Below are 10299 nucleotides of genomic sequence, written 5' to 3'. Positions count from 1 at the left end.
TCCTCCAGATAAAGATAAAATCTTCTTAATTAAGCAGTATCATACTTAAGTGCCATTAGTGCATTAATGTATTTTCTAATCATAAACGACTAGATATATCATTTCTTGTGAGTTTGTTAGCAAGATTTAGCTCATGTCCAACCCGAAGACATTGGAATGGGGTCAAGCATATATTTTATTATCTTCAAGGTATGAAAAACATGGATTTATTTTTCCCTAATCTATCTGAAGTAGAATTGGTTAGTTCTACATATGGAAGATACTAATCTGATCCTCCTACGCTCGATCACAAACTAGTTATGTATTTACATATGTTGGTACTGCAATTTATTGGTGTTACATGAAATAAATAATTATTGTCACTTCCTCTAATCATGTTGAGAGTTTGGATATCCATGAGGCTAGTTATGAATGTGTGTGATTAAGGTCTATATTTCATCACATTCGAGAAGATTATAGTCTATGGTCCAAAAGAATAGTTCCAAGAATCTTATATGAAGATAATATAGTTTGTATTGCCTAACTTATGGAATAGAACAAAATACATCTCACCAAAATTCTTTTTCACTCATGGTATACAAACGAATATGGCTATTAATGTTCAACATATTCGTTAAAGTGAAAATTTGACAATCTATTTACTAAGGTGCTTCCTACTACTACATTTGAGAAGTCAATTTTGAATATTAGACTACGTCATTTTAGATATCTTTAATGGTGCATTCCTGAGAGGGAGTAGATACGTGTTGTACTATTTTTTCATTATCCATGGTTTTATTCCACTGGATTTTCCTGGAAAGATTTTTTAATGAGGCAACATGTCATCCGCATTAAAGGATGATGTACTCTTTTTCCTTCACTCGGTTTTGTCCCACAGGGTTTTCCTAGTAATATTTTAACAAGACACATATTTTACTAATGAACATCCAAGGGGACATTACTGTCATACCCTAAAATATGGTATAATTTTTTCTTAAAATTAATTTTGGGGACTAAATTAAATTGTTTGATGAAATTCAGTAAACAAAATGAATTTTTATTTAAATTTGGGTCCAAATCAATAATCAACTAAATTTGGAGGACCTATGACATGATTTTCCCATTTTCTAATTTTGGTAGCTTAAAAGCTTCCCAAATCAGCAAGTGTCCATTTCTAGGAACTCATCTTCTCACTTTAAACTTTCATTTTTTAGTATTTTCTTTCTCTAAAACTTCAAATTCTATTTCATCCCATCTTGTAGCATTGTTTGCTACACCGCATGCACCATCGTGTTCATTGTATTGTCTTGAGTTCAATGATGGTCGTTGTGTTGTTATCGAGCTCTTCCCCATTCACCGTTGTGAATCGAGGTTGGTATGTTCCTTAAAACGTTTAAAATAATTTTAGAAATTTTTTTGAGATTTTTCTGACCACACATGCCACTGCATGCACCCCCATTCACTGACTTTACGCTTGGGGCTTATTCACCACCTGATAGACCGTCTAGAAGCGTGGTGACCATACCCGATGTCTCGATCTAACCTGCCCCGTGTATTCTCTGGCCTAAACCCAAACCGAATCGGCCTAACCAAATTGGCCTATTTTTTAATCAAACGAACTGGTCTAACTAAACGAGACAAAGTCGAGCCGAACTGTACACCATCAAGCTGAGACGCGTTGTATTGAGCATAATAATTGACCGTCACCATTATCCTTTCATTGTCATCATTGATCGTTGACCATCGCCATTGACTGTTAACTGTGGACCAGCATTGACTTTGACCGTTGATCGATATTGAGTTTTTTTTATAAAACCTCACTCTTAATGTTTTTCGACGTGCTTAGTTTGATTTTACAGTCTGTTTCATCAAATTTTGACCCGAAAACCCCCAAATCAAGCCCGTTAATATGAAAATGCTTAGTATTTTTAGTTTTTCTGCTTATTTATTTTGGATTTGATTATAATATGAGATTATATTTTCATGAAACTACTTGTGATTACCTTGATCAAAGGTCGACTAGATCCGATGCTTTCCATCCGATTTATCAGTACAATTCACGTCCTTTGAGAGCTACTTGTAGATTTTTTTAAATGGTTTAATTAAAGTTCATTACTAATTTTATTAGGATTCTAATTTTCGTTATTTCGATTCGTAGGATATAGCACTACTGCTAATCGTGGTAGGAAGACTCGAGAGTAGGATATCGTCTTAGACTTCTCATATTGGTATAGGTGTGTTCCTATGAGTGTTATAGTGTTCTTTTGAAATATATGTCTGAATTGTTTTAAATTTATGATTTTATTGAACACTTTGAGTACATGATATATGATTACAATTTCTTTCTGAAATGATCTATAATTATTGTATTTCTACATCTAATTATGGAATATGTCACGTTTTAATTTTTTAATGAATTAAATTATTATTTTTACTCAAATACATGCACATTTACTATCATTGGGGGTATGATTGGATGAAGTGTCTCAAACTTAGTCTATGATTTGTAAGGCCTTACTACAGGCTCCTCTTCTTTGTGCACAGGGTAAGTCTTTACTAAAGACCCTTATACTATTAGTATAAGGTCCTTACCGATTGTACAGGTGGGTGTGTGGTTTAGGGGAACCTACACATTTAAGGCAATCAGAATGGGGTAGGGGTCACGATTTCAAAACCTATTTACTAAACTTAAAATTTTATCGAAGTATTTTATATGAATTTTTTATACACAGTAAGGAGTGCCCTAGGATTTTTAACTCATTCTTTAATTTTAACCCTTTCAAATACTACTTGACAATAGGCTAGCAGACTTGGCATTAGGAGGATCGACTATTCTCAATTTTGTATCACTGAATATTCTTATATACCCTTTTATATTTTATTTTGGTGGCACATGTTTATTACTTCCCATGTATATGTATTATCGATATTTTCCTTACTGACGTCGATATCTCTGTGTATTTATTGCATAGACTTTTATGATGTTTATTTTTATTATTTTACTGTTACATGATTATTATTTATTGAAATGGATTTGGATTGCATTTTAAATATGAAAAGAACTTCTGAACATGACATGTGATCATCTAGATTCGATCGTAACTCCAAGGTCAGGTTTAGAGGGTTACATTTGGTGGTATCAGAGCTTTCGATTTTAATCACTCAGACTGTGGATGAGTCCTAAATATTGTGTTTTCAAAGTGTTTCTGATATTTTCAACTATTGTGTCACCTTATATAAAGAGTTAAATAAATACAATATTTCAGATGCTAATCTAACTTAGTTTTAAATTCTTTCTATAGAGCATCATACATCTGATATGATGAGCATTCGAGGTCGTAGGCCAGGTCGTGGTAATGGGTGAGCAACCCAACCTTCTATTTCTTTTAAAGATCTGACGTTAGAGCAAGATCCTCATTCTTTACATGTTCATCCGTCTACTTCTCGTGAGGATCCAGTTACGCCTATGAGAGATCTTCTTGTCTTTGAGCCTAAGTATCCTGAGTTAGATCAGAGTGCATAGAGATGATTACCATATGTTTTAGAGAGTAGCTAGAGCTCTAAAAAATATGTATGATGTGGATATATCTATGCCTCTAGTGGCTGCTAGAGTAGTTCCGTTTAAGGGCATTACTAGTGGTCCTCCGATGGATACTGAGTATTAGTTTGATACACTAAGAGGAATAGAGATGAGATGGAGCTGGGGCCCGAGCAGAAGTTGAAGGGAGAACTAGTTTTACTTAAGATATAAGTGTTGAGATGATGAAGTTCAATTACCAAGAGTATCCCAACGAATCATTTGACTTGGGATCTTTTTAAGGGATGCTTTCATAGTCGTTACATCAAAGAGAGATAATTACAGGAGTGATGTCAGGAGTTTCAGAGTTTGAAGTAGGGTGACATGTTTGTTATGGATTATGAGATTGAGTTAGTCAGGCTAAGTTGTTATGGTCTAGTGTTGGTGGACACCAAGGTGGATCAATGCTTGAGGTTTGAAAATGGACTGGCGTATGAGATCAGAGATCAGGCTATGTTGTTATGGTCTAGTGTTGGTGGACACCGAGGAAATTTGATACATTGGTTGAGATAGCCAAGACTGTTAAGAAGATGGAGTGAGTGGGCATGGAATGTAAGAGAGACCAGGATAGAGGCAGAGAACGAGATAAAGATCGATTTAGGAGACCTTTTGGTTTCATTATTTTTTACGTATCACAATAAGAGAGGTAGGGGTGAGTCTTCTCAGAAATGTTGTACGAGTTTGAGGCTTGTAGCCTCAGCCACTCCGACAGTTCTAACTTCTAGTCAAGGTAGTTCTTCTGCAGTACCACTGATGCCCACTTGTGAGTATTGTTGGTAGACATCATTTTAGAGAGTGTAGGAAGAGAACGGTGACTTGGTTTAGGTGTAAATATGATAACCATTTCTTGAGGGATTGACCAGAGCCGACTCCCACCACTCAGACATCAGTTCAGACTGAGGACAAATAGCTTGCATTGGTTTATGCTGCTAGACGTTGATAAGAATGTGATGAGCCTGATGTGAATTTAGGTATTGTTACTATTTATTTAATTCCATAATTTGCTTCTTTTTTATCCTAGATCCACCTATTCCTATGTTTTATGTTATGTATCTGGGGGTCTTAACATCCTAGTTGAGAATACCGAGAGTTCTGTGACAGTTCTGAGCCCCATAGATTAGTCCATTGACTTACACCATATTTTTAGAGGGATTTCTATAGAGATCCATGGGGAGATCTTTTTGGTGGAGCTGCTATTAGAAGAGTTCAACTTGATTCTTGGCATGGATTGGCTGAATGAGCATCAAGTTAATCTCGACTGTGAGACCAAGAAAGCTGTCCTGAAGACTCTTGATGACAAGAGGATAATGATGATTTGGGAACGTCGTGGGTTACTAAAGAATGTTGTATCTTCCTTGGTAGGTGAAAGAATGACCATGAAGAGTTTTAAGATATTCCTCGCTTATATTTTAGATACCAAGGGTTCCCAATCTGACATGGAATGAATTTGGATCGTTAAATAATTTCCTGATGTCTTCCCCGAGGAGTTGTTTTGATTACCACCAGACAGAGAAGTTAAGTTTGAGATTGAAGTCTATTTCAGTTCGACTCCATTTTCGATGGTTCCTTATCATATGGCCCCTGAGGAGCTTAAGGATTTGATAGTCCAACTCTAAGAGTTGTTGGATAGGGGATTCATTTATCCCAGCGTTTCACTGTGGGGTGCTCCAACTCTCTTTGTTAAGAAGAGAAATAAACATTGTGACTCTGTATTGATTACAATAAGCTGAAGAAGATCATAGTTAAAAGAAAACGCCCTCTACCTAAGATTGATGATTTGTTTGACCAGTTCTGAGGAGTTACTATCTTTCTAAAGATACACTTGATATCTAGTTATTACCAACTCAAGCTGAAAGATTATGATGTCCCCAAGATTGCTTTCCATACTCGATATGGGCATTACGACTTCTTGGTGATGCCCTTCTGGTTGACCAATGCCCTTTAAACTTTTATAGATATGATGAATAATGTGTTTTGACCTTATATAAACCAGTTTGTATTCATGTTTATTGACGACATATTGGTGTAGTCACGAACTAAAGTAGAGTATGACGAACATTTTATGATCGTTCTGTAAACCTTGAGGGAGCATAAGTTATTTTCCAAGTTGAGCAAGTGTGAGTTTTGGCTCAATAAGGTGGCAGTTTTGGGACATATCATATCTACTGAGGGTATTCGAGTGGACCCAAGTAAATTTGAGGCTATTTCGAGTTGGAAACAACCTATGAATGTCTTAGAGAGCATTAGCTTCTTGGGATTAAGCTGACTATTACCGTTGTTTCCTTGAGGGTTTCTCCATCACTGCAACTCCTCTGATGAAGCTATTGAGGAAGGACGATCCTTTCGTTTGGTCCAAAGCTCAACAATCTAGCTTTGAGAAACTGAAGACAATTTTGACTACAACCCTATTATTGATATATCCGGAGTCAGGGAAGGAATTTTCAGTTAATAGTGATGCTTCTCACTCCAGACTTGGATGTGTTTTGATGCAGGATGAGAAGGTTGTAGCTTATGCTTCTCGTCAGTTAAATCTGCATGAGCGAAATTACCCCAACCATGATATGGAGTTAGTTGCAGTAGTTTTTTCTTTGAATATCTAAAGACACTATATCTATGAGAAAAATATTATATCTATACCGACCATAAGAGTTTGAAGTATCTGATTACTCAGAATAACTTGAATATGAGGCATCGTTGGTTGTTGAAGATTCTAAAGGATTATGATTGTGAGATATAGTATCATCCAGGCAAGGCCAATATGGTGGTCGATGGCTTGAGCCATAAGATAATATGTGATATGAGAGCCTTGTTTTCCAGGCTGCTTGTATAATGATGGCAGTCTATTAGCAGAGTTACATGTTAAGCCAACCTTAACCGAGGAGATTAGGGCTAAGCAGCTCCTAGATAGCTCCTTGTTTTCCACTATTAAGAAAGTTGAGCAGGGATCTTGTAACACCCATCCTCCGTCTACCCTTCTGTACACGAGATATAGATGTCACATTACTCTTAAAATAGTTATTTTTTTAAATCTCGAAAATATTTTTTCTTTCTTTCTTTTTGAAAACATAACATTTGTATATAAAATAAAGCATTGATTGCAAGTTCTTACAACTTCTACTTAATTAAAATTAAAAACATTTCAATATTGTGATTACATGCCAATGAAGTTTTTCCAAAATAAACTAGATTGTCTTGGTGTCACGGATGAGTCCAAAATAAACATACCATGGTGTTTTGTTGTCTATCATTTTTTATCAAGACCCGAGATTTCCTATTATATTTTTTAAGGTTCTGCATGAAGCTTTGGATACTCGTCTGAACTTCAGTACAACTTTTCATCCTCGGACTAATGGTCAGTATGAAAGAGTGAGTTACTATGAAAGAGCAATACATGTTCTAGAGGATATGCTACAAGGTTGTGTGATTTTATTTCATGGTAGCTGGGAGGACTTTTTTCTAATAGCTGAGTTCGCTTACAGCAACATTTACTAGGCTAGCATTCACATGGCACCGTATGAGGCTCTGTATAGACAAATATTTTGTACTCCTATATGTTGGACTGAGTTGTTTGATTGGAGGATTTTGGGTTCAAATTTAGTCCGAGAGATCGAGGATACTATTATATTGATCTATGATTTCCTGAGGGAGGCCTTTGATAGACATAAACCTTATCCTGACCAGAGAAGGAAGGATATCAAGTTAGAGGTTAACAATAAGGTATTTCTAAAACATCTCCACGGAAAAAGGTACTGAGATTGGACATAAGAGTAAGTTGAGTCTGAGATTTATTTGGCCTTACCATATTCTGAAGAGAGTTGGACCTATTATTTATCAGCTTCAGTTACCTCCTCAGTTTAGCCATATTCATGATGTTTTCCATGTATCTATGTTTAGGCTATACCATCCAGATCTGGTTCATGTCATTCAGATCGAGGATGCAATGCTGAGACCTGATTTCTCTTATGAGGAGGAGCCTATTTAGATTTTGGATCAGGATGAGAGAGTTCTTTGGAATAGACGTATCCCGATGGTCAAAGTTCATTGGAGTCACTCTGGTCCCACAGAGGCTACCTGGGAGACGTTGGAGTCGATGGAGGCTTATTTCCTATATTAATTTAGACCAGGTAAATGTCGAGGAAAAAATTTCATTTGACGGGGAGAGTTGTCACACCCCAAATAGGGTTTAATTTTTTCTTAAAATTAATTTTAGGGACTAGTTAAAATTTTGATAAAATTCAGGGAACAAAATGAATTTATATTTAAATTATGGCCTAAAATCAAGAATCAAGCAAACTTGGTTGACTTATGGCATGATTTTTCCATTATTTAATTTTGGCCAAATAAGCAAGTTTCCATTTCTAGAAACTAATCTTCTCTCTCTTTAAACATTCCAACAACAACAACAACAACAACAAAACCCTATTCCTATGCCTCATATACCATCGTGATCAGTGTGTTGTCCTGAGTCCAACGATGGTCTTCGTGTTGTCATCATCATCAGCGTGTAGAGGGGTGAGCGATAGTAAGTTTCTAGTGAAGTGTAATCGGGCTCTCCGCCGTTCACTATTGTTAACTGAGGTAGGTAAGTTCCTTAAAAAGCTTAAAACTAATTTTTAAAAATTTTCCAAGATTTTTCTGACCATAAATGCCAACGCACGCGTCCCCACGCAATGACCCACTGCGTAGGACTTGTCCACCACATGGGGGACTATCTAGAAGCGGGTCAACCCGACCGTTGATCTAATCTTACACGACCCATGTACCATCTGGGTGAAACCCAATCCCAATCGACCCAACTGAATCTGTCTAACCAAATAGGCCTATTTCTGAACCGAATCATACTGAGTAAAGTCGAGTCGTGCCATACTGAGCTTAGCTAAGTCTAGCCATTGACTGTCGTTGTTGATCATTGATCTCCGTCGTTGACCGTTAACCATCACCGTTGGTCATTGATTGTTGACCGATGTTAACTTTGACTATTAATCAGTGTTGCTTTTTTTGACAACCTCTGTTTTAATGTTTTTCGACGTCTGGTGTCTAATTTTGCATTCTGTTTCTTTAAATTCTGACTCAAAATCCCTGAATTGAGCTCATTAATCCAAAAAATATTTAGTATTATTAGCTTTTCTGCTTAATTATTTGAGATTTGATTATAGAATTAATACGGAATATGTTTTCATGAAGGTACTCGTGATCCCTCTGATTGAGGGTCGAGTAAATCCAGTGCTTCCCGTTCGGTTGATCAGTACAGTTCAAGTTCTTTGAGAGCTACGCGTAGGTTTCTGTAAATAGTTGAATCAAAGCTTGTTACTTATTTTCTTAGGATTCTCATTTATGTTATCCCGATTCATAGGATCTAACATTGCCACTGATTGTGATACGTACACCTGAGAGTATGCTATAGTCCCATACTTCTCATATCGATACAAGTGTGTTCATATTGATGTTACAATGTGTTTTGAAATATTTGTCTGAACTATTTTAAATTTGTGATTTTATTGAACAATATGACTGCATGATATCTAATTATCATATTCTTCTGACATGATCTTTGGATACAATATTTCTGCATTTGATTCAAGAATATGGAATGTTTTAATATTTTAATAAATTAAATTATTGTTTTCACTCAAATATATGTACAATTACTATAATTGGGGGGTATGATTGGAGGAAGTATCTCAGGCTTAGTCTATGACTTGTAAGACCTTACCGCAAACTCCTCTTCTTTGTGCACAGGGTAAGTCCTTACTGCAGGCCCTTATACTATTAGTATAAGGTCCTTATCGGGTGTACATGTGGGTGTATGGTTAAAGGGAAACTATACATTTCGGGCGTATAGGTGGGTGTATGGTTAAGGGGAACCTACATGAGGGTAGTGGTCATGACTTCAAAACCTATTTTCTATACTTAATTTTATCGAAGTATTTTATATGAATGTTTTGTGCACCGTAAGAAGCACGCCGGACATTTTAGCTCATTCTTTAATTTTTAAGTTTTCAAATACAACTCGATAGTAGGCTAGTAGACTTGGCATCAGGAGGATCGACTATTCTTCATTTTGTATCACACTATATTCCTATATGCCCTTTTCTATTTTATTTTAGTGGCACGTGTTTTATTACTACCTATATATTTGTATTACTGATATTTTATTTCCTGACGTCATCCCTGTATATTTATTGCATGGACTTTTATGATGACTACTTTCAGTATTTTACCGTTACATGGTTCTTATTTACTGAAATAGATTTGGATTGCATTTTAAATATGGAATGAACTTCTAAATACGACATGTGATCATCTAGATTTCATCGTAACTCTCAAATCGGTTCTAGGGGGTTACACTTATAAATAAAATTCATGATAATGGATGTTCATTTCATTTAATTTAATATTTTATAACCTCTTATAGTTAATGTACTATAACGATTAAGTCTTAAATTGGTTATAATAACTTACGATTTTGGAGCCTATAAAAGGATGTGTGTACAAGCTCTTAAAATTAATTTATAAAATATAATTTTTGGAAAGGAAAATTCAAGAAAACTAAAATGAAGAGAAGTTTGGATTTATTATTGAAACAAGCTAATTTTGATTTATAAAAAGATGATTTAAGGATTATTTTGAAATGAGGCTCCAAATATGCTATTTCATTTTTTTAACTAAATAGTTAAATTCTTATTTTAGAAATATAATTTTAATTACTAAATATAACTATTTTCAAACCATTATTTTAATAA

Source organism: Hibiscus syriacus, unplaced genomic scaffold (assembly GCF_006381635.1).
Source record: "Hibiscus syriacus cultivar Baekdansim isolate YM2019G1 unplaced genomic scaffold, ASM638163v2 tig00113725_pilon, whole genome shotgun sequence".
NCBI lineage: Eukaryota > Viridiplantae > Streptophyta > Magnoliopsida > Malvales > Malvaceae > Hibiscus > Hibiscus syriacus.
Note: the sequence above shows the minus strand (reverse complement) of the source record.